Here is a 26,425-nt window from a genome sequence, read left to right on the forward strand (position 1 = left end):
ACATATTCTTGCTACACAAACAAAACAAAACAAAAAACTTTATTCAATCTTTTAAAGCCTCTCAAGTGTTTCATTATTTCCCCAGTCCCCTGGTCCCTGAAACCTGGCTCACTCTGTTTTGATCTCGGCATTTGGATCCAATCACAGAACTTATGAAGAAGAGACTGTGAGTTCCCTGAGGATAGGACCCATCTTTGCAACACAGGGTACTTGGCAAATGCTCAGTAAGTATTTGATGCTTGAATGACTAAGTGACTGAATGAATAAAAGAATATATTCGCATGTTCTGCTTCTGTGAAGGGAGAGATAGTCAGCACCTGGCTCTCATTCTCTCCTGAGATCATACTCATCTGTAAAGATGAATTCAATATTCCTAAGAGCAAGGTCTAAGGCCTTGCTTCTGCTGGTGTGCTACATGGTGCCATATGCCACAGAACTGTATGGAGTGTGTGTGAGCACAGTAACTAATCACACACTGATTATCCGTGTTCACCAGAACTGCTCAGTGTCTTGCTATATGAAACCGTTATGCAAAGTATGAACAGCAATCATTAGGAAAATGATCAATTGAGCTGATTGCCAAAAGGGGAAAGAGTGTGATTGAAAATGATACTGATGGTAAATTTTAAAGCAGAGTAGGCATTTTAATTTCTGTTCTTTCCTTTCCTATTTCATGGACTGTGATGTTAATAACTGTGTTACATAAAAGAGTGCTATGGAAAGGCTGAGTTTGTAAGTGGGTCAAGAAATCTGTGCTTGTCCTGTGTCATGGGGAGCCAAGGAAGTGTTTTAGTCACAGGTGACATTATCTGATCCAAACTTTATAAGTAAACACAGGCAGCAGGGCAAGGAACAGAATGGCTTTGTGACCAGAGGCTTTTCCAAATGTCCCAGCATGAGATGAGCTGAACCAAAACAGGAAGAGTCTTCAATTCAAGCTCCCAAACTCCTGTGTATACACCATCCTGACTTCTGAGAGGTCAATGACCACAGGGCTTTGCGCTTGACTTATTCATCAGCTTTTCTGTGTATCACTAGCCCTTAGCACAGTGCTAGAATATAGGGCTCCTTCAATGAATGAGTGAATAAAAAGTAATATCAGGGAGGGTAAATCACAGGACACAATACCCCCAACATATATGGGATGGAGAATTGGTCCTTGGTGCTTGAGAGACAACAAAGAGTGACTCTGGGTTTCAATCCTGGGCAATAGGTACATGGAGCTGCATAAGAGAAATTAGTTTGTAGACAGGGCTATCCTATAATCTTGGTTTCAGACATACAGACTTAAATAGACAGGTGGAATTTTAAGTGGAAATTTAAATTAGAAAGCTGGAAATAAAAGGCTGGAACTACAGAGAGTCAGGGCAGCACTCTCTGTGGTAACCAGTATGTGTGACACTTGTCCCAACACAGGAATACTATACAGCAGTAAAAAAGAAGACTATCTTACCCTTTGAGGTGGCATGTAGGGATCTGGAGAGTATCATGCTAAGTGAAATAAGTCAGTCAGAGAAAGGCAAGTATCATGTGATCTCACTTATATGTGGAATCTAAGTAATAAAATAAACTGATGAACAGAGTGAAACAGATGCAGAATCTCAGAGGGAAAGCTGGGGAGGGAGGGTGGATGGGTGGGAAGTAATCAACCACAGACTTTGTATGCATATATGCATAACCCATGGACACAGACAATAGGGTGCTGAAGGCATATATATACTTCCAACAATAAAGAATTTTTTTTTTAAAAAAAGATAACAGTAGAAAAAAAAGGTAATCAGAAGATCATGAGGTTTGACATTATAGAAAAATAAATAAGATATATAAAGATTGGATAGCAAGAAACCTGGGAATGAATTAGGGTGTCTGGGGTGCTGTTTTCCAGGTACCTTATTTGGGAACTTAAGAGATGAAATCTGCTAGCACATTAGCTAGTGCTTTACAAATTTCCCCAAAGGCATCTGCATCAGAAATGTTCTAAATTTAACATTAGCACAGAACATAGACCCACTTTTTCACAAAGACCCACTTTTCTAGCCAATGGGGTTTAATGAGCCATGTGCAGTTTAATGAGGAATCTGAAGTAAGCCCGATGTCAGAGTGAAGATGACTCACCCTGCAGTACATGCATTCTCTAATCAGGACTATTACTGAAGTATCTTGCCATTTTTAAAATTAACATGGTAGGCAGGGTTTGCCACAAATCCTGAAGTAAGTTCACACAATAGCTCAGTGGGCTCATAAAACAGCTAGCGTTTGGATAGGTCACCAGGAAACAAAATTCAGAAGGAAAATATCACTGTGACCCAATGAATGTAACAAGTGTAAGGAAAGAGACAACTGTGATAGTCAGAATCATGATGCACATCAAATAAGTGGGCTTCACAAACAAATGTACAGAACTATGTGAAGCAACCTGTGGGTCAAGACACAGCTGGATGAACATTACAGACACTTTTGAAGTGGAGGGTGAATACTCCTGCTTTCTAACCTGCTAAGGGTGAAAAGAGTTATAGTAAGAAGAATCAATATTGGACCTGTGTGAGAGAAAAGGGCAAAAAGACAGGAAGAGAGGAATCATACAAATCAACTCATTCCTGCCATCACTCTGTGTGGTTGGCTGACAATTTCCCCACCCCTCTAAATGCCCATGCAACCATGCCCAGAAGCTGTCCTATGTTATCTTACATGCAAAAGGGACCTTGCAGGTATAATTAAGGTAACCTTAAAATAGGTATATTTCATTTGGTTATTTGGGTGAGTCCAACTCATCTACCCTTAAAATAAGATAAATTTCTTTGCTTGGAGTTAGAGAGATACAGCATAAGATAAGGCAGAAGAGTCTTGAGACACCCAGGTAAAGTCAGGAAGGCTTCAAGTGTGAGAAGGATGTCACACACCATTGCTGACTGAGATATAGGCACTCACTTGCAAGGGCCAAAGAGAGACCTCTAGGAATCAAGGTTGTCCCCAGCTATCAGCCAAGGAGAAAACAGGGACCTCAGTCCCACACTTCGAGGAACTGGATTCTGCCAACAACCTGAGTTGGCGTGGAAGTGGATTCTTCCTCGAACTCCTTTATGAAACCCAGTCAATCAACACCTCGATTTTGGCCAGTGAGAACCAGGTCAGAGAACCCAGTAGAGCCAACCTGGACTACTGACCTACAGAACCTTGAGCTGATGAGCTTGTGTCTGTGCTGATTTGTTCCAACAACCCTAGCAAAGGTGCACACTTTGCTCCCCTCTCATGAGAGGGGCTACAAAATGGTGGCAGGCAGACCCCTGTATCCCACTATTTAATAAATACACGAGTTACTGAGGAGGGATGTGGCTAGAATGACTGCTCATAAGCATAGTTCCCCTGGCTCTTACCCCATCACTGTAAAAGAGAAGTGTATTAGATCATGCTTAGCCAGGACAAGGCTGTGTGCTTGTGAATGTGTGTGCCCACAGGGCCATGGACAAGGCTATGTGCTTGTGAATGAGTGTGCCAATGGGTCTTGGGGCTGATTGATTACCAATGGTGTCACCCTCCATGTGACCACTCGTACTCAGAGTGTATTAGTTTATAGTTTATCAAATTATTTGTTTTCCAGTGTTTGGCCATGTCTGTACTAACCTGTTGAGCAATCACTTACGAAGATATGGTGCTGAAAAGAGAATGACAAGGTTCAAACTGGATGGAAGTTTAGCCCCAGGTACAAGCAAGTCTTAGGAGAGCCTGGATCTTGGACAGAAGCAAGCAGTAGCCATTTTACGTTTTTGTTGTTGAACTGTTTTGTATTTTATATATTTTCTACAATAAGCATGGATTATTTTTAGAATCAGAAAAGACAAAATACCATTTTAAAAACTGGAAAATCTTAATGAGGAGACAGGTTGTGGAACTCTGAGTCTCTTTCCATGGCCCAGGATGCCATATGTGAGGACCGCTCCCATCCACACCTCTGCTTAAGACATCCTACCTGGGCTACTAGACTGCTGAGCCCTCTGTGTAAACTGGAGCTTCCGGTGTACCCTCCCTGTCTTTCTGACATGTTTGCTTCATTTAGGTTTGAGAGACTGGTTTCCTGGCAACACCTTTAGCCTCTCTTTATCTCTCCTTTGTAAACCTTTTAATATAGATGCTGCCCAGGAATAACACGTCAGCCCCATTCTCACCCTAAAAATTCTCCCTGGGCACTCTCATCCACACCCAATAATCTAATCTCCAGCCCTTCCTTTCTTCTCCATCAGCTACAGACTTCTGTATTCAGCCACTTTCAAGATATCGCCATCTGCCATTCTCCTGAAATAAATACTTACTCAGCACCAATTATGTGGCCTGCACAGGGTTCTACTGACTCCTAACCCTAATCAACCCCAGGCAGTCTGCTGCTCCAACTCTTGAATTAAGTGTCTCAAGGAATGACATCATCGCCAACCAGAAACTTTTTGTTGGTGTTCAAAAATTTATGGAAAAACAAATGGTGGCAGAGTAAGTGGATGCTACACAGACATGCTCCCAGGACCACACTGGAATTACAACTAATAAAAAAACAAACAAACAAACCATCCTATCTAATAAAAGAGAAACATGGTAATTAGCGTACGACCGCTACCCTTCCCATTGGCTAATCAGGGCGATATGCAAATTAACTGCCAGCCAAGATGGCGGCCGGCAGCCAGGCAGCTAGACGCGAACATGAGACTTGCTTGCTTCAGTGACGGAGGACTCCAACATTCCCCGCCTGCCGCTGCCGGCCTCTGAGCTGCAACTCTAAGCAACTATGTTACAAATATAGAAGCTAAACAAAACCCCAGAAACCTGCTTTAGTCCAGGCTTCAGCCAGCAGGATTGCAACATTGTTTCAAATACAGAAGGTAAACAAAGGCCAGAAACCTGCTTTCAGCAGCGGAGGCCTAAGAGCTGGAGCCAAGCCTGAGAGCTAAAGCTGGCCCAGAATAAAAATAAATAAATAAAAAAAGGAGCGGTTGGGAGATTCAGTCACCCAACAGCCTGAAAACAGCCAGCAGCCCCTCACCCAAACTGGCCAGGCACCCCAGTGGGGACCCCCACACTGAAGGGTGTGTGACCAGCTACAAACAGCCCTCAGCCCCTCACCCAGGCTGGCCAGGCATCCCAGTGGGGACCCCCACCCAGATCCAGGACACCCTTCAGGGCAAACCAGCTGGCCCCCACCCATGCACCAGGCCTCTATCCTATATAGTAAAAGGGTAATATGCTTCCCAGCACCGGGATCAGCAGAGCCACGAGGCCTCCCGGCACCAGGATCAGCGTGACAGGGGCAACGCACAAACCCCCTGATCGCCTTGCGGCTCTGTGTGTGACAGGGGGCGGGGCCACAACCTCCCTATCCTCCCTGCTCTGTCCGTGACAGGGGAAGGCGCCCCAACCCCCTGATCAGCCCTGCTCTGTGCATGATGGGGGGGCTCCCCAACCCTTTGATTGCCCTGCGGCTCTGTGTGTGACAAGGTGCGGTGCTCCAACCCCCCCGCCCCCCCATGGGCCCTGCTCTGTGTGTGAAGGGGTAGAGCCATAACCTCCCCATCGGCCCTGCCCTGAGTGTGACAGGGTGCAGAACCCCAACCCCCTAATCCGCCCTGCTCTGTGTGTGACAGGGGGCGGTGCCCCAACTCCACTATCGGCTCTACTCTGTGAGTGACAGGGGGGAGCTCCCCAACCCCCTGATGGGCCCTGCTCTGTGCGTGACAGGGGGTGGCGCCGCAACCTGCCCCTCGACCCTGCCTTGAGTGTGACAGGGGGCGGTGCCCCAACCCCCCAATCGGTCCTACCCTGAGTGTGACTGAGGGTGGCATCGCAACCTCCCTATCCACCCTGCTCTGTGCATGACAGGGGCGGCGCCCCAACTCCCCAATCAGCCCTGCTCTGAGCCGGACCAGGGGCTGCACCTAGGGATTGGGCCTGCCCTCTGCCACCCGGGAGCAGGCCTAAGGCAGCAGGTTGTTATCTCCCGAGGGGTCCCAGACTGCGAGAGGGCACAGGCCGGTCTGAGGGATCCCCCCCTTCCCCCAAGTGCACAAATTTTTGTGCACCAGGCCTCTAGTCCTTAATAATCAACTGAAGACTAGCTGGAGAGAACCCTGATAACCAAGGATGGAAAATAGAGACTGGTAGGAAGGGCAGAAGTATAAAAGGTCTGGCCAGGCTCCCACCAACAGCAGCTGGAGTTCCAGAGACATATCTCAGCTGTGGGGGGTTTCCACTGAGAACTCTGGTATATAATCCCCAAACTGAGATCCCCAGCAGAAAGCAACAGAATTGAAAAAGGTGCATATAAAACATCTGGCTGTGAAAAGCATCAGATTTGCTATCTGCCAGGGAGAGGCAGCTGGAAATGAAGACACCTTCTTAAAGGGCCAATGAACAAAATTTCATGTGCAGCCACTCACCTTGGCCTCTGGCATAGTGAATTGGAGCTGTGTGAGCAGAAGCCAGAGTTGGAGGCTCTGGGATTAGAGCTTGGAAGGCAGACACCCCAGATTCCTATGCTGAGTCATACCCTGATGCTGAGGACATCTTTCTTGGGAACATATTTTATTTCCAGGCAATGTTTGCCTGGGGGGAAGATAGTTGACCCACATTTTTGGAAAACCCCTTGCCCAACCCCATCAGCTAGAGACTGAAAATAACAATTAGCAATCAGGCAGCAGCAATTGCCCCACCCGGTAGGAAAACCTCTCACCCCACATGTGGGCAATTGCCTGAGGGTTACTCAAGACTGAATTCAATCAGTTGGTAGGCAGAGGCAGGTCTCTGGAGGCTTTGTGGCTTTGCCTAATCTAATTAGTCAGAAACAAGCATTTGACACTACCTTGCACTAGAGATTGGGAGGTGTAGCAGAGCTACCTAATACATAGTCACAATCCCAAACAGGCAGCCAAAACGGGAAGACAAAAACACAAATGAAAGAACAAGAGAATTCTCCAGAAGAATAGCTAAGTGAAATGGAGATGAGAAATTTATCAGACATAGAGTTCAGAATAATGATGGCAAAGATGCTCAATAGCATGAGGAAAGATATAGTAAATATGAAGAATGACACAGCACTAATAAAGAACACAGTGGAAGGAATACACAGTAGATTAGGGGAATCCAAGGATCAGATCAGTGAATTAGAAGACAGGGGAGAAAAAATAACAAAATCAGAGAGCCATAATGAATAAACAATTTAAAAAAAAGAAACAAAAACAACAGGACAGCTTAAGAGATGTGTGGGAAAACATGAAATGTTACAAAATTCACATTGTAGGTGTACCAGAAGAGGCAGAAAGGGAGAAAGGGATAGAGAACATGCTTGAAGAAATAATGGCAGAAAATTCCCCTAACCCGGTAAAGGAAAAATTCACACAAGTCCAGGAAGCACAGAGAGTCCCAAGCAAGGAGAACCCAAACTGGCCCATATACAGACAGATCATAATTAAAATGCCAAAAATTAAAGACAAAGAGAGAGTCTTAAAGGCAGCAAGAGAAAAGCAATTTGTTATCTACAATGAAACTCCCATAAGATTGTCTGCTGGTTTCCCATTATAAACTCTACAGGCCAGGAGAGAATGGCATGAAGTACTGAGCTAATGAAAAGCAAGGGTCTGACACCAAGATTACTATATCCAGCAAAGCTATCATTTCAAAATAGATGGTGAAATAGCTTCCCAGACCAAAAATGGCCAGAAGAATTTATCACCACCAAACTATCACTACAAGAAATGCTGAAGGGACTGCTGTAATGAGAAGAAGCAATAGAGAGAGAAGCATAGGCATATGGAATTTAAAATGCCAATAAATAAGTACCTATCAATAATAATCTTACATGTAAATGGATTAAATGCTAAATCAAAAGACATAGGGTAACAGAATAGATATAAAAACATGACCCAAATATATGCTGTCTATAAGAGACTTACCTCAGAACAAAGGCTCACACAGTATGAGAGTGAAAGGATGGGAAAAAAAACAAAAACCTGGGGTAGCAATACTCATATCTAAAAAAATAGAATTCAAAATGAAGGCTATCACAAGAGACAACAAAGGTCACTACATAATACTAAAGGGAGCAATCCAACAGGAGGATATAACCTTGGTAAACATATATGTGCCCAATATAGGAACACCTAAATATATACAAAAAGTTACAGAGGACTTTAAGGGAGAGATTGACAACAACACAGTCATAGTAGGAGACTTTAATACTCCACTGACTTAACTGGATAGACCTTACAGACAAAAAAATTAACAAGGAAACAGTGACTCTAAATGACACACTAGATCAGATGGATTTAATTGACATTTATAGAACATTTTACCCCAAAACTGCAGAATATACACTCTTCTCAAGTGTATATGGATAATTTGCAAAGACAGACCACATATTAGGACACAAAACAAGTCTCTAGAAGTTCAGAAAGACTGAAATCACATCAAGCATCTTCTCAGATCACAGTGGTATGAAATTAGAAATCAATTACAGTAAAAGCACCCCAAACCATTCAAATACATGGAGGCAAAATAGCATGTTATTAAACAATAAAAGGGTTACCAATGAGATCAACAAAGAAATCAAAAACTTTCTAAAAACAAATATAAAACTTTCTAAAAACAAAACAACCCCAAATCTCTGGGACACAGCAAAAGCTGTCCTGAGAGGGGATTTCATAGCACTATGGCTACCTCAGAAAACAAGAAAAATTAGTAATAAACTATTTACCCCTAAAACTGAAAGAATTAGAAAGAGAACAACCAGAAAATCCCAGAGTAAGTAGAAGGAAGGAAATAATAAAGATTAGTGCAGAAATAAAAGATATAGAGACTAAAAAAAAAAAAAATACAAAAAAACAATGAAACCAAGAGCTGGTTCTTTGAAAAGTAAACAAGATTGATGAATTGTTAAACAGACTCATCAGGAAACAAAGAGAGAGGACCCAAGTAAATAAAAGCAGAAACAAAAATGGTGAAGTAACAACTGACATCACAGAAATACAAATGATTGTAAGACAATACTATGAACAACTATATGCCAACAAGCTGGACAATGTGGATGAAATGGACAAATTCCTAGAAAAATTCTATCTTCCAAAACTGAATCAGGAAGAATCAGAAACTTTAATAGACCAATAACAACTGCAGAATAAAAACAGTAATCAAAAAACTCCCAGCAGCCCAGCTTGCATGACTTAGTGGTTGAGCGTTGACCTATGAACCAGGAGGTCATGGTTCAATTCCCAGTCAGGGCACATACCTGGGATGCGGGCCCAGTGTGGGGTGTGCAGGAGGCAAGCGTTTAATGATTCTCTCTCATCATTGATATTTCTATCTCTCTCACCTTTTCCTTTCTTGTCTGAAATCAATAAAACAAACAAACAAACAAACAAACACCTCAAAAACTACAAGCAAACAAAAGTCCTGGTCTGGGCAGCTTCACAGGGGAGTTTTACCAAACATTCAAAGAAGAACTAACACCTATGCACCTCAAACTATTCCAAAAAATCCAAGAGGAAAGAACATTTCCAAGTTCTTACAAGCATTATCTTAACTTGAAAACAAGATAAAGACATTATAAAAAAAGACAATTACAGGCCAATATCCCTGATGAACATACAAGATAAAATCCTCAACAAAATATTAGCAAATCAGATCCAGCAATATATTAAAAAGATCATACACCATGGCCAAGTGGTATTTAATTTGGGGATGCAAGGCTGGTACAATATTTGCAAATCAATAAATGTGATACTTCAAATAAACAAATTGAAAGACAAAAGTCACATGATCATATCAATTGATGCAGAAAAAATATTTGATAAAAACCAACACCAATTTTTGATAAAAACTCTCAGCAAAGTGGGAATAGAGGGATCAAATCTCAATATAATAAAGGCCATATATCACAAACCTACAGAAAACATCATACTCAATGGGCACAAATTAAAAACATTTTCCCTGAGAACAGGGATGTCAGCTTTCACCACTCTTATTCAACACTAGAGGCCTGGTGCACAAAATTTGTGCACTCAGGGGGGCAGAGAGGTTCCTCAGCCTGAACTGCACCCTCTTGTAGTCCGGGAGTCAGACATCCTTAGCACTGCTGTGGAGGCAGGAGAGGCTCCTGCCACTGTCGCTGAAATCCTCAGTTGTGAGACTGGCTTCTGGCTGAGCAGTGCTCCCCCTGTGGGGTTGGGCCGAAACCGGCTCTCTGACATCCTACTAGGGGTCCAAGATTGGGAGAGGGCTCAGGCCAGGCCGAGAGACCCCACTGGTGCACAGTCAGGGCCGGGGAGAGATATAGGAGGTTGGCCAGCCAGGGAGGGACTGCAGGAGGGCTCCAGGATGTGTCTGGCCCATCTCACTCAGTCCTGATCGGCCGGACCCCAGCAACAAGATAACCTACCAGTTGGAGCATCTGCCCCCTGGTGGTCAGTGCATGTCATAGCAACTGGCCAACTGGTTGACTTTCTTTCCCCTGGTGGTCAGTGCATATCATAATGAATAGTTGAGTGGCCTTAGCATATCAGTAGCATACTAGGGGCCCTGTGGGAGCCCAATCTGGGAGCCCTCAAGGGAGCCTCTCCAATGTGGGAGTTGCTGTCTGTCTTTGCAATCATATGAGCGAATTGTCTGAGACTCTAACCCAGTTTGGTTTTGTGCTCACAGAATAGTAGTGATCTTTTTTTTTTTTCTTTGCTGCATTGGTGGAGATTTCCTAGAAGTTGCAAGATACCTTCCTTTTAATTTTTCCTTGACACTCTGACTTTACTTATGTCTCTCACCTTTGCTTTCCCTCCATCCCCCACCTGCAACAGTAACTTGTTCCAGGCTCACTTTGCTCTAGTGTCTAGGAGATTCCATAACACGTCTGCCACCAGAAATACGATTCCCAGAATTCCTGGTGCTCCCCACACTCTTGGTTTTCACTTCCCATCCAGGGGCTGCAGAAATGAAAAGGACTGGGAACTTCAGCTGCCCTCAGGCCGGACTGACAGGACCGGACACTCCAGTGGCATCCTGGGGACCCAGGCAGCTTGGCGCCTGCGTGGGTAGGCCCAGAGTGGCCAGGGGGTTGGAACACCCTCTGGCATCCCACTCCACCCCCCAGCTGCTTGGTGCATGTGCGCTGCCCACAAGCCTGCCATGGTGACACAGAGGGTGTTCCTGCCCCACCCCCAGCTGCTTGGCACCTGTGTGCGTAGGCCCGGAGCAGCAGGGGCAAGGGGGAGGGGGGCAGGGAGGCTGGAACACCCTCCGGCATCCTGCTTCACCCTCTGGGTCATCAGGGCTATGCGGCAGGTGTCCCACTCTGCCCCCTGGATGCTCCGCACATGCATGCTACCCACAGGCCCTCCATGGTGATGTGGAGGGCATTCCTGCCCCGCCTCCGGCTGCTTGGCACCTGCGTGCATAGGCCCGGAGAGGCTGGGGGGAGGAAATGCCCTCCTTGTCACCAGGGCGATGGGGAGGGTGCCCCGCCCCCTGGCCACTTGGTAATTGCACGTGTGTGTCCTGCCCACAGGCCTGCCATCTTTGTCGAGTCAATTTACATATGGCTGTGGGGCATCGTGAAGGTATGGTCAATTTACATATTTATCTACTATTAGTGTAGATTATGCTTTGATTGGTTGAATGGCCAACCGGTTGACCGAACACTTAGCATATAGGCTTTTATTATATAGGATAGTACTGAAAGTCCTAGCCACAGTGATCAGACAAGAAGAAGAAATAAAAGGCATCCAAATTGGAAAGGAGGCAATAAAACTCTCATTATTCACTGATGACATGATATTGTAAATAGAAAATGCTAAAGATTCCCCCCCCCCAAAAAAAAAACCACTAGATTTAAGAAATGAATTTGGCAATGTAGCAGAATACAAATTCAACACCCAAAAATCAATGGCTTTTTTATACACCAATCATGAATTCTCAGAAAGAGAAACTAAGCAAACAATCCCATTTACCATTGCAATAAAAAATTAAGATCTTAAGAATTAACTGTTCAGACTACCCTGAAAAGGAAAATGGAGGGCTTGCAACCAAGTTCAGTATCTGGTTAAAACTGGAGTCTTACTTCCCCACACTGACTGACTTGGGCAGAGCTGCAGCGCCTAACCCCAAGGCCCCAACAACAGTGACTTGGGAAGAGCTGCGGGGACCCTCAGGGGCCCACCACAGGAGGACATATATGGGTCAGAGCCTCTCCACGAGTTCAGTTCGGGCTCTGGATCCAGAATTCCTCTGGACTAGCAGATCAGCAAAATAAAGGTTAAACTCTCTTCTCTCAGAGTGCTGGCTGATCGTTCTCCCGTGCATTCTGCCACAATATTTGGTGCATTGGGCTGAAAAAAACGTCAGTTGAATTGGCTCTTAGGCCACTGCTGACGAGAGTGGACTTCGGGGCACTTGCTTTGGGCTCTGGGACACAAGGAAGGTGCGCCACCAGCACATTTGCTGGTTCCTGAACTTGAGGGGCTCAGAGGGACTGTGGCAACTCAGTGCTCAGGTGGACCCAAAAGAGGCAGAAAATACCTTTCTGGGACTTCCCAGAGGGAAGTCAAAATCAGACTTCTGAAACTAAGTTTTTCCCCGGGCAAATATGTCTGAGTTCTGGCCTGTCCTATGGGACAGAAGAGGTATCTGGCCCCTACCTAAGTAATTATTTACTTCAGGATAGATCAGATCATCTGGAGGAATGGCTTCTAGACAGTATTCACCATCTCTGGGACTTCCCAGGAGGGAAGTCAAAACTCGGACTGGCTAAGGGTCCGAGTCTGGCCTGCTTTTGAAAAAGGTAGAAGAGAAACATCCCTAGGCAGTTCTCTACTGCCTCTGTTCAGGGACTTGTTCTGTATCTCTGTGCAATTGAAACTGATTTGGTGAATGCAAGGTATTCTGTGGTGTAAATGTGGTGCACGCTGGTATAAAAGTGTTCTTGTTTTTTTTTTGTTGTTGTTGTTGTTTTTTTTTTGTGTGTGTGTTTTTAAACCCTTCTAAATCTCTCCAGCATTTCTGTGGTGATTCAGAGTTTTTAGTGAGGAATGTTGTCTGTCTTTATTGTTTAAATATGTCTCTGTTGTTTGTTTAAATTGTTTAGCTAGTGAAATTTCTCTTTGTGTCTCTTTTTAAAAAATATATATTTTATTGATTTTTTACAGAGAGGAAGAGAGAGGGATAGAGAGTTAGAACATTGATGAGAGACAAACATCAATCAGCTACCTCCTGCACACCCCCTACTGGGGATGTTCCCGCAACCAAGGTACATGCCCTTGACCGGAATCGAACCTGGGACCTTTCAGTCCACAGGCCGATGCTCTATCCACTGAGCCAAACCAGTTAGGGCTCTGTTTGTGTCTCTTAAATAATATGAATGTATTGCTAATCTGAGGAATGTTAATTATTTACACGTCACCTAAAATTTAAGGCTAAGAGTTCTAACTAACTGGAAAGAAAGTATGGCTTTATTGTAATGGAGGAAGGTGAAGAGAAATGTTGAAAGAAAGTTGAATGGATGACAAGCCAGTAAGCCTGGAGAATAGGGAAATTAAGCAGAAATCCTGTCTTCCCTAAATCAAGGACATTGGATCCTGTCTTCCCTAAATCCTTAAATACTGTCTTCCCTAAATCAAGGACACTTGGAAGTAAAAGATTTGCATTTTGCTTCTCTAAACAGAGGTTAAATAGCTTATGTCAATGTACTTAGGGAGACTGATAGCAGAAATCTGATTAGTGTAATTTGCTGTCCACACCCAAGGACAAATTAAGTTAGAAAATAATCCATATTTTGATTAGTTCTTTATTCAGGTTTAAAAAAAAGAGAGAGAGGCAACCCGGTTCCTCTCTGCAAAATGGGTAATAGCTCCTCCTCAAACTCTACTGTCTTAGAATGTATGTTAAGGAATTTTTAAAAGGGGTTTATTGGGAACTACAGGGTAAAACTAGTCCACTGGGAGTTAAAAAGGATGTGTGAAATAGACTGGCCATCTTTTTCAGTAGGATGGCCACCGGAAGGCACATTGGATATCCCCATGATCAGGAATGTTCACAGAATTATCACAGGAGACTCAGGTCATCCTGACCAGTTCCCTTATATTGACCAGCGGCTAGAAATAGCAGCGCTTAAGCCACTTTGAATCCAGTTTTGTGTATATAAGAAAAAAAGGCAGGCCCATCAGAAGAATACTAGTAAGCCTTCTATTCTGCAGGAACGCACTGAGGAAACCCTGCTAGTTCTATCACCTCCATATGTGCCTCAAGTGGTACCCAGTGACCCTTTGCCTAGTCAGGGAAGCTTAGATACACCACATCCTTCCATCTCCCCCCAACCGGACTCTCCAGAGCCAGTTGGATGACATTTGCGCTCAGCTGATCGGGGACCCAAACCACTCCTGGCTTTCCAGATGCCTCTCCAAGAAATGTGGGGCCCTCATATAATTGGAGAAAATGGGACACCACAAGAGGGGAGATCAGACCTTTACTACCAGCCTTTCACTATGACTGATCTCTTAAATTGGAAGCATCACACTCCCACTTATTCCAAAAACCTTCAAGCCATGGTTGACCTCCTGGGAGTCAATTTTTCAGACCCATAAGCCTACCTGGGTCAACTGCAAGCAACTCCTTCTCACACCTTTTTAACACTGAGGAGCACATGAGGATAATAACAGAAGCTCAGAAATGGCTCTAGACCAGGCCCTACCAGGGACATTAGACATAGACAGATGGGTCAGGGAGGCTCTCCAAGATGTAGAACCCAGATGGGACCCGAATTCTTAGGATGGGAGGGCCAGATTAGAGAGATATGGGCTGGCCTTCCTCCAGGGACTCTGGGCTGGGGCCAAGAAGTCCACTAATATGGCCAAGACCTCTGAGGTTTTCCAGAGACCTGATGAAAGTCCGGCAAACTTTTATAAGAGACTCTGGGAAGCATATCGAGTTTACATTCCCTTTGACCCAGAGGCCTCAGAGAATCAAACTATGGTCAATACAGTCTTCATTAGTGAGGCTCAGCCAGACATAAGGAGAAAGCTATAAAAGCTTGAAGGATTGGCAGGAAAGAATGCAACCGAGCTACTAGAAATACCAAACAAGGTTTTCATTAATTGGGACAATGTGGCTAAAAAGGAAGCAGAGGAGAAACTAAAAAGGAAAGTGACTCTGATTGCTGCGGCTGTTATAGAAGCTAGCTTCCAGAAAAGGAAAGGGAGACAGCAAGAAGCCAAGTCAGGAAAAGGGAGGACAGATCTTAAACCGGACCAGTGTGTCTACTGTAAACAATTAGGACACTGGAAGAATGAATGTCTGAGCCTCCAGAAGAAGCAGGCAAGGCCATCCAAACCATCCAGCCACTATCGGCCAGAGCCGCCTGAGGCAGACCTCATTGGACTGACAGCAGCCGACTCCGACTAGGATAGACTGGGCTCTTTCCAACTGGGCCCCATGAGCACATGGTTCTAATGAAAATCAAGGGCCAGACTGTGAACTTTGTGGTTGATACAGGGGCAGAGCACTCAGTAGTTACTCAGAAAGTAGCTCCCCTCTCAGGTCAGGAAGTCACCATTATTGGAGCTACCAGGGACCACACCTGCAGACCATTCTGCTGCCCCTGCTGATGTCAGTTAAGCGGCCACCATGTGGTTCATGAATTCCTGTACTTGCCAGATTGTCCAGTCCCTCTAAAGGACAGAGACCTTTTAGCCAAAATGGGAGCAGAAATCACCTTTGCCCCGGATGGCTCAGCACAACTGTGCTTAGGTGAGGAGACCTGTCCAATGATCTTGTTTTTAGCAGTGCCTAGGGAGGAAGAATGGAGACTTTATACCTCCCAGTCAAAGGACTCACCATTAGAGCCTGAACTAGAGAAGGAATTCCAGCTGGTCTGAGCAGATGGAAATCCCCTGGGCCTGGCTAAGAACCATGCCCCAGTGCTAATTGACTTGAAGCCTGGAGCACAGCCTGTAAAACTTCACCAGTATCCAATTCCAAAGAACGCATGCCTAGGTATCCAGGGCCACCTAGAATGACTGCTTCAATGGGGACTTCTTAAGCGGTGTCAGTCTCCACGGAACACCCCTCTCTTACCTGTCAAGAAGCCTGGGACCAATGATTACCACCTGGTACAAGACCTGCAGGCTGTTAATGAGGCTGTTATAACCCTGCATTCGACGTTGCCAAACCCATACCCCCTCCTGGGACTCATTCTGTCAGAAGCAGAATGGTTTACATGACTAGATCTAAAATATGCCTTTTTCTGCCTTCAGCTGGCACCCTCCAGTCAGCCCTTGTTTGCCTTCAAGTGGGAAAACCCAACCACAGGGGCTAAGGAACAGTTCACCTGGAGACTGTCACAAGGGTTCAAGAACTCCCCAGCAGATTTGTCCAAATTTCCAGGCCAGGATGAGGGATGCGTTCTACTCCAATATGTAGATAATCTCCTACTGGCTAGCTTCATGCCAACTCAGTGTTTGTAAGGAACATGAGTCCTTCTAAGACTGAAACAGCTTATCGGTGTCCAAAAGGAAGGCTAAAATCTGTCAGAGGGAAGTCAAATACCTAGGTTTCCCAATTACCCAAGGGAAATGAAAACTAGGGACTAAAAGAAAACAGGCAGTATGTGCCATACCAGTCCCCAGCACCCAGTGACAGATTCAGGAATTCCTAGGGTTAGCAGGGTTCTGTCAAATTTGGATCCCAGGATTCTCAGATCTATCTAATCCCCTCTATGAAGCCTTAAAAGGAGAAAAAAAGGCACCCATTAACTGGGGTCCTGAATAGGAAAAAGCCTTCACAACCATAAAGACAAAGCTCATTGAGGCGCCAGCCCTAAGGCTCCCAGATGTGACACAAGACTAATCTTTTCATTCATGAGAACAATGGGGTAGCCCTAGGAGTTCTGACTCAGGAGTTGGGACCCTGGGAGAGGACAATAGCCTACCTCTCCAAACAGATTGACTCCATTGCCTCCTGATGGCCCCCATGCCTCAGGGCCCTTGCAGCCACAGCCTTATTAGTCAAAGAGACAGACAAGCTCGCTCTTGGACAGAACTTAAATGTTAAAGTGCCTCATGCTGTTGTCACCTTAATGGAAGTTAAGGGGCAACATTGGCTGACTCATGCTCGGATGACTCAATACCAAGGGCTCCTATGTGAAAATCCACGAATAAGATTAGAAGCAGTAAGAACTCTTAATCCTGCCACTTTCCTACCCATCACAGAGAGAACCCCTGAGCATGATTGTCTAGAAGTCCTAAAGGAAGTTTACTCCAGCTGGCCAGATCTAACAGATAGACCTCTACAGAATCCAGACTTAGTATTGTTCATGGACGACAGTAGCTTCCTAGATGAAAAAAGATGAGCTGTGTATGCAATGGTATCAAACTTTGAGATAAGAGAGGCACAGGCCCTGCCTGAATGATGGTCAGCAAACTTTGGGCCTTAGTCAGAGCCTCAAATCTCAGTAAGGATAAGCACACCAACATCTACACTGACTCTCAATTTTCCTTCACTACCCTACATATACATGGGACCACATACAAGGAAAGGGGGCTCCTGATGGCCAGAGGAAAAGGAATCAAAAATCAGAATGAGATCTTGAAGTTACTAGAAGTAGTCTGGGAGCCCAAGGAAGTAGCAGTCATCCATTGTAGAGGCCACCAAAAAGGAAAAGATTCAGTGTTAGAAGGGAACCATCGTGCGCATGCAGAGGCAAGGCTAGCTGCTAAGGAGTAGGCGGTGCTGTCATGGATCATGCTGGTTCCTGAATTACCTGAACCTCAAAAATACACCCTGCAAGAAGAAGAATAGGCCCAACAAGAAGGGGGTAAAAGGACGAAGGAAGGTTGGTGGATATTCCCAGATCATAGGGTCTACATTCCAGAACAGTTAGCTTGTAGAGTAGTCCTCCAGCAGCATGAATTTACTCATTTAGGGAAGATGGCTGTAGAAACCTTTCAAGCAGATACTATGTAATTGCCTGTCTCCCCTCCTTACTCGCATCAGTCTCTCAGCACTGCCTCCTCTGTGCACAGATTATGCAAGGCAGGGTCCTGTAAGACCAATGGGAATTCAGCACTGTGGGCAGGCTCCCTTTGAAGATCTAGAGGTAGACTTTACAGAAATAGGGCCTAGTAGAGGACATAAATATATTTTAGTTTTTGTCTGCACCTTTTCAGGCTGGGTTGAGGCATATCCTACTTGCACAGAGAAGGCGAGAGAAGTCACCAAGGCGTTACTGAGGGACATAATTACATGATATAGAATGCCATTAACCATAGGGTCAGATAATGGCCCAGCCTTTGTAGCTAAAGTAGTACAGCAGGTAGCTAAGGCCTTAGGAATTAAGTGGAACTTACATGCAGCCTATAGGCCCCAGAGTTCAGGGAAAGTAGAATGCATAAACTGGACTCTCAAGCATCTCTATGGCTAAGCTATGCCAAGAGATGAACTTACCCTGGACAGATATCTTACTACTTGTGCTCCTGCAGGTGCACTGTGCTCTGAGAGCCAGGGTAGGGTTCTCTCCATTTGAAATTCTATATGGTAGACCCCTTCCTTAATTCGGCCAAAGGGAGGTTTGGGAGAAATAGGGAACTTAGAAATTCAGAAACAGCTACCAGATCCACCAATCCCGGGTAAAAGCAGCCCACCAGCTGGACAATCAGCATCCAGAGTTGAAGGTGACCTCTGACCTGAACTACCCCCTGAAGATCATCTTCAAGAAGATGGCAGATCTGGCTGACTGACCTAAATCTCCTTATCCCCTCCTATATTGTTTTTTGGGTTTTTTTTTCTAACAGTTTTATTCTGTCTTCATACACGTGTCGCTGGAACCCCACACAGGAGAACTTCTCTACCCCTGCTACTTTGACAACCCCCTTGGGGAAGATGGTGAAGACTTAGGGTACTGAACCTCCTTTTTCATCGCCCCCCCCCCCTTCAGCAGGAAGTAGCTAGAGTGGGCGTTGACCTTATCTCCAATTCCGCAGTCTTTTGTAATCCCCAAACCGAAGAATAGCTTGTGGAACAAGAGGGGGTAATGAAAAAAAAATAGGGGCGAGGGCTTGCAACCTAGTTCAGTATCTGGTTAAAATTGGAGTCTTACTTCCCCACTCTGACTGACTTGGGCGTAACTGCAGAGCCTAACCCCAGGGCCCTGCCACAGCTGACTTGGGCGGAGCTGTGGGGACTCTCAGGGGCCCGCCACAGGAGGAGATATATAGGTCAGAGCCTCCCCACGAGTTCAGTTCAGGATTTGGATCTGGAATTACTCTGGACTAGCAGATCTGAGAAATAATGGTTAAACTTTCCTCCCTCAGAGTGCTGGCTGATCATTCTCCTGTGCATTCTGCCACATCAACCCAAGGCAATCTACAGATTCAATGCAATCAATATTAAAATACTAACAGCATATTTTACAGATCCAAAAAGATATTCCAAAAATTTATAAGAAACCAAAAGAGAACTGAATATCAGCATCAATCTTAAGAAAGAAGAACAAAGTTGGAAAAATCACAATACAGTGGGGCCTTGACTTATGAGTGTCCCGGCTAACGAGGTTTTCGAGATATGAGCCGTCTCTCGGCGGATTTTTTGCTTTGAGCTTTGAGCTAAAATTTGGGTTATGAGCCAGCTTCAGATACCCCACCACTAGTTGGCGCAGCAAACGTCACAGTGAATGCCACAACATCAGCCCAGCATCACGTGTCATTGTAATGGTGAAAATTGATTTGACATACGAGTAATTTGAGTTACGAGCTTTGTCACGGAATGAATTAAACTCGTAAGTCAAGGCCCCACTGTACCAGATATCAAGTTATACAACAAAGCCACCATAATAAAAACACCTGGTACTGACACATGAACAGGCATATAGATCAATGGAACAGATCAGAGAACCCAGAAATTGATCCAAGTCAATATGCACAATTAATATTTGACAAAGGAGGCAAGAACATACAATGGAGCCAAGACAGTCTCTTCAATAAATGGTGTTGGGAAAATTGAACAGATACATGTAAAAAAATGAAATTAGACCACCAACTTACACCATACATGAAAATAATCTCAAATGGATAAAAGACTTAACTGTAAGTCATAAAACCATAAAAATCCTAGAAGAAACCATAGGCAGCAATATCTCAGACATCTCTCTTAGCAATATGTTTAGGGATACATCTCCTAGGGCAAAGAAAACTAAGGAGAAAATAAACAAATGGGAATACATCAAAATAAAATAAAAAAGTTTCTGCACAGCAAAAGAAACCATCAACAACTGCCCTGACTGGTTTGGCTCAGTGGATGGAGTGTCGGCCTGCGGACTGAAGGGTCCCAGATTCGATTCCGGTCAGGGGCATGTGCCGTGGTTGCGGGCACATCCCCAGTAGGAGGTGTGCAGGAGGCAGCTGATTGATGTTTCTCTCTCATCGATATTTCTAACTCTCTATCCCTCTCCCTTCCTCTCTGTAAAAAATCAATAAAATACATATATATATATATATATATATATATATATATATATATATATACCATCAACAAAAGAAAAGGAAGTCCACTGTATGGGAGAACATATTTGTCAATGATACATCTGACAAAGGGTTAATATCCAACATATATAAGGAACTCATACAACTTAATAAACTGAAGACAAACAATCCAACTAAAATATGAGCAAAGGACCTAAATAGACGCTTCTCCAAAATGGGTATACAGATGGCCAAGAAACATATGAAAAAATGCTTAAAGTCACTGATCATCAGAGAGATGCAAATTAAAACAACAATGATGTATCACCTTACACCTGTGAGAATGGCTACAATCAACAAATCAACAAATGACCAGTGTTGGTGAGGATGTGAAGAAAAAGGAACCCTAGTACACTGCTGGTGGGAATGCAGACTGGTGCAGCCATTATGAAAAACAGTATGGAGTTTCCTAAAAAATAAATATGGGACTGCCATTTGGCCCAGTGATCCCACTTCTAGAAATATATACTAAGAAACCCAAAGCACCAATCAGAAAGAATATATGCACCCCTATGTTCATAGAAGCACAATATACAATATCTAAGATCTGGAAATAGCCCAAGTACCCATCAGTAGATGAGTGGATAAAAATGCTGTGGTACATTTATAACATGGAGTACTATGCAGCAGTAAAAAAGAGAGATCTCTTACCCTTTGCAACTGTATGGAGGGACCTGAAGAGTATTATGCTAAGCGAAATAAGCCAGTCAGAGAAAGCCAGGTATCACATGATCTCACTCATTTGTGGAATTAATGAACAAAATAGGTCCAGAGACACAGAAGCATAGAACAGAATAAGGATCCCAGAGGGAAGGCAGGGGATGGTTGGTGAGTGGGTGGGAAGTTATCAACCAAAGAACTTGTATGCATATATGCATAACTCATGGACACAGACAATAGAATGGTGAAGGCTGGAGTTAGAGGGTCCAGTTGGGCTACAAGGAGTCAATAGGGGGAAAAGGGGACATATGTCAAACTTTTAGCAATAAAGTTTTAAAAAGTGTTGTGGTTTATTTTGTTTGCAATGGAAAAAGTCTCTGGCTTTAGAGGATATAATATTAAGAGGCAAAATACAGTTTTCAGTTCAGTAAGTTTACAAGGTCAGTCAGGAAGAGAAAATAAAGAACTGTAAAGTTACTCTAACATGTCAGCTCCTGCAGTATATAGACTAACTTTATCCTCTGAAATTTAGCCCTCTACAGTAATCTTTTCTGGACTAGAAAATTACATAAGAATGCAGAAGTTCAGGTGCAAATAAATGCACTTTCTTATGTGAAAATAGCATTTTATTTTTTTTAACTTTTTAAAAATATATATTTTTATTGATTTCAGAAAGGAAGGGAGAGGGAGAGAGAGAAACATCAATGATGAGAGAGAATCATTGATCAGCTGCCTCTGGCACACTCCACACTGGGGATCAAGCCCGCAATCCAGGCATATGCCCTTGGACAGAATCAAACCTGGGACCCTTCAGTCTGAGGGCCAACACTCTATCCACTGCACCAAACCAGCAAGGACAAAAACATTTTTAACAAACAGCCCTTAAGAAATGACATGTAAGAACTTTAACTTGTCTTTGAAGCAGTTCTCTTAGATGAAAAGTTGGTCATCACTGTTATCAGTTGTTCATCTAGTGCTGGTGGATGCTTTTGACAGTTTCTGGCAAGCAGTAGGCAATTAATTCTGTTGACTGAATGAGTGAATGAAGGAGTAAAAATGTGAAGGTTACATGCCATCTAACTCCTTGAGGGTCAGACTAGCTCCTGCCTCTCTTATTCTTCCATTGTAGCCAGTCATAGCTGGAGTTGAATAATGTTTGCTGAATGAAATCTATACTAATATAAGGGTAATATGCTAATTAGACCGGAAGACTGGACGTCTTCCGGATGTCATTCCGGACGTCCTTCCTGACAAAGCCGGGGCATGGCTGGCTTGCAAACTGCCCCTGGCCCCTCTCCCAGGCCAGCTACACCCCCAGAAGGGACCCTCACCCCAATCAAGGGCATGGCCAGCCTGCAAAACCTCAGTGGCCCCAACCCCAGGCCAGCCCAGCCCCCAAACAGGGACCCCCACACCAATCAGGGGATGTGGCTGGCCTACAAACACTTGGCAGCCCCTTGCCCAGGCTGGCCCCACTCCCCAGTGGGGACTCCACACCCCAAACCAGGCCCCCTTCAGGGAAGGTCAGCCAGCCCCCACCTGTCCACCACGCCTCTATCCTATCCTATATAATAGAAGCCTAATATGCAAATCAACCAAATGGCAGAACAACCGGTCATTATGACACACACTAACCACCAGGGGGCAGACACTCAATGCAGAAGCTGTCCCCTGGTGGTCAGTGAGGTGAGCCAGAGCCAGGCTCATGGCTGGTGAGTGCAGCAGTGCTAAGGAGTAACAAGTCAAGCGGTAAGAAGCAGCGAGCAGACGAGTGGTAAGGACAGAGGGCTCCTGGACTGCGAGAGGGTGCAGGCCAGGCTATGGGTATCCCCCTCCCCCACCCAGTGCATGAATTTCATGCTCTGGGCCTCTAGTATAATATAAGGGTAATATGCAAATTGACAGCAGAATGACCAGAACGACTGCTGGACCAGTCACTATGAGGCGCACTGATCACCTCTTGGTCCCTTTCCCCAGCCAGCAGGCACCAATCACCTGATGACGGATGGGGAACTGGTAGTAGGTGGTGGTGGGGGGTGGGACCAGCTGAGGGCTGCGGAGGAAGATGGCCCTGATTGCAGGCCAGGCCTAGGGACCATAACTGTGCACAAATTTTGTGTGCTGGGCCTCTAGTCAATCCTATATAATAAAGAGCTAATATGCAAATGGTCATCATGCCCTTGTGCCCTTGTGCCCTCCCGCCAAGGCCGGGGTACCTGAGGCTTCGCCTCCTGTCCAGTGGAGTTTGACACAAAACCTGAGGCCATGCCCCCCACCTGGAACAGGACCAGGGGACATGAGGCCATGCCCTGCTCCTGGTGGGGCTTGATGGGGACCTGAGGCTGCACACCCTTCCTGGCGCCGGGCCAGGGGACCTGAGGTTGTGCCCCCCCCTACCCTGAGGGGCTTGACGGGGGTGGGGCTGGCCATGTCTGGGTCTTGCACGATTTCTAGGTGCACATGGGTGGGTGAGAACTTGACTCTGGGTCCCATGGCACGCCCCAGTCTCTGACAGAAGGGAGATTTCCATAAACATTTTACTAATTTTCTTTCATCTCTGACACTTCTATTATAGAAAAAGGGCAAATAGCAATATTAACATATTTCCTCTAATTAATTCCCTTTTAATGTGCACGAATTTTGTTCACCAGGCCACTAGTAGTAAAATAAAAACTTGACTCTTGGGTTTCATTTTGTGCTAAGCCTGATTAGAATATCACTGTTATACAGGGTGGGGCAAAAGTAGCTTTACTGTTGTGAGTATGCAAAACAAAGTGTTTATTTTATTATCTATTAATTATTGCATTATTTTTCATATGAACACTGTAAACCTACTTTTGCCTCACACTGTATTTTGCAAAATAGTAGTTATATAAGACAAAGAATATTGGAAATACTTTGTCTCCCATCTTCGCCACTTAGAGCCTTTTAAACTGAAATACCACTTAAGTTTAGAAGCTCAGTTTCTTAAATTGGAGATAATTGACTGGCTGTGGTGATAATCCAATTAGATGATATATGTGTACACACTTAGGTAATGGTTATCACTTGATGACATGCTCCGCAGATAGTAAAATTCATAAGGAGCTTTTAATTTCTGCCAATATGTGGCTTTGGATTAAATTATTTTAAATAATTTAATTTATTTAAAATTAAATTATCTGAATTTTAAATAATTAATACTGACTCAAGTGCACCGTTGCTCTGATAGGTAGAAATAGGTACGTTACTAATTTTAGAGCTGGTGGCAGGTTAGCTATAGTCAACAACATATTTGATCACATAGATGTCGGTGACTTGCATAAACTAGTCTAGTCATTTAACAAAATAGAAGTCTTGGGTTCTGTATAAATTTTCCACTGCCTTATTATAAAATTTTGAGAAAAATCCCAAAATTTCTCTCTTCCTCAATAATGTTACCTAAAAAAATGGGTCCTCTCTACCCAGGAAAACTATGGAAATAACTGAAATACTGTGTATGGAAGCAATTTGAGTTCTTTTGAAAGAGATACATTATACAAATCCATGCTGTATTTTTATTTCTGGGTAAATGTTCATAGCAGCATTATTTACAATGGCTGAGATCTGGAAGTAGCCCCAGTTCCTATCAGTAAATGAGTGGATAAAACATCTGTGGCACATTTGACAATGGAATACTATGTGGCTGCAAAAAACAAACAAACAAACAAAAAAAACCCCAAAAACCCAAGGATCTCTTACCCTTTGCAACAGAATGGATGGACCTGGAGTGTATTATGCTAAATGAATTAAACCAGTCAGAAAAAGACAAGTATCACATGATCTCACTTATATGTGGGGTCTAATGAACAAAATAAACTGATGAACAAAATAGAATAAGAGGCATGGATGCATGGAACAGACCGGCAGACCTCAGAGCTACAAAGATATTAACCAAAGAACATATAAGCATATATGTATAACCCATGGACACAGACAATAGTGGTGTGAAGACCTGGGTGGGACAGGGGCTGGGAGGAGGATGATAAACTGGGAACATTTGTAATACTGTCAACAATAAAAAAATAATAGAACCTAGGTTTTTATGATGGTGTTTTATAGACCTGGGTTTATTAGATGCTTTTAAACTTATGTTCTCCCAATGTGCTTACCAGGGAATTGGATAGACATCAAATTCCACAGCCAAGTACTGTTGAATGCACTGTGTGCAGCTTGAAACACACTGCACAGTGAAAATGGCTAGTCTGTCTGCAGTCTCTAGAAGCTTCTGACTTTAATGGCAAGTATATTGACTTCCTCAGAGGTGTAAACCCCACCACCCCAACCTCCAAATTAAGCGAATATTCTCTTACCATTCCCATTGTTTTCCCATGCAATACTAATATAATACTGTTCTACCAGTGCTAGATACTAGAAGTAGTGTCACCCAAGTTTCTCTCCAGGTAACTGGGCAAATGGTTCCAGGCCATGAGCCTTACATTGTGTGTGAGCCTTTCCTTTTCAGAATATGAGTATAAAATCATCTCATCATATGCTGCTTAGCAGATATTCAATGAATGTTGTTTTGTTTTCTGAGCCAACCCTGGTACTGAAGAAATTGCATTTTTAATTAATATTTCTTATTTATTTGTCTGTGAATAGAAAGTTATTCAGGTGTGTTTTTTTTTGTTTTGTTTTGTTTTTCAGGGTAGCTGGGTCTGACTTTTTTTTTTTATTGCTTAAAGTATTACAAAGGGTATTACATATGTGTCCTTTTTTTCCCCCCGCCCTTGACAGTCCCCTAGACTCCCCTATCCCCCAGTGTCTTATGTCCATTGGTTATGCTTATATCCATGCACACAAGTCCTTCGGTTGATCTCTTACCCCCCTCCCTCCTGCCCCCCAACCCTCCTCGGCCTTCCCGTTGCAGTTTGACAATCTGTTTGAGGCAGCTCTGCCTCTGTATCTATTATTGTTCAAAAGTTTATAATGGTCTCTATTATCCATGAATGAGTGAGATCATGTGGTATTTTTCCTTCATTGACTGGCTTATTTCACTTAAAAACACACCTGGCATAATGGATGGAACTGGAGAGCATTATGCCAGGTGTGTTTTTTGTTGTTGTTGTTGTTTTTCATGAATTCTGTGTAGAATGCTGGTAACACAAGTGATGAAAAACCACAAACCAAAATGCAGAGGCAATGAGGCCAGATGTGAAAAAAAACCCAAACACAATAAAGATGACTTTAAAAAGAAGATGAAATCCAAACAAAAGGAAATA

The 26,425-nt window shown here is 44.0% G+C and overlaps 1 protein-coding gene across 1 annotated transcript in view; it reads right to left on the reverse strand.

Moving 5' to 3' along the window:
- The window catches only part of SLC9A9 (solute carrier family 9 member A9), a 504,811-nt gene that overhangs the window by 367,359 nt on the left and 111,027 nt on the right, over positions 1 to 26,425 (reverse strand). The gene's annotated exons all lie outside the window — the stretch shown is intronic.

Source organism: Myotis myotis, unplaced genomic scaffold (assembly GCF_014108235.1).
Source record: "Myotis myotis isolate mMyoMyo1 unplaced genomic scaffold, mMyoMyo1.p scaffold_m19_p_2, whole genome shotgun sequence".
Lineage (NCBI taxonomy): Eukaryota > Metazoa > Chordata > Mammalia > Chiroptera > Vespertilionidae > Myotis > Myotis myotis.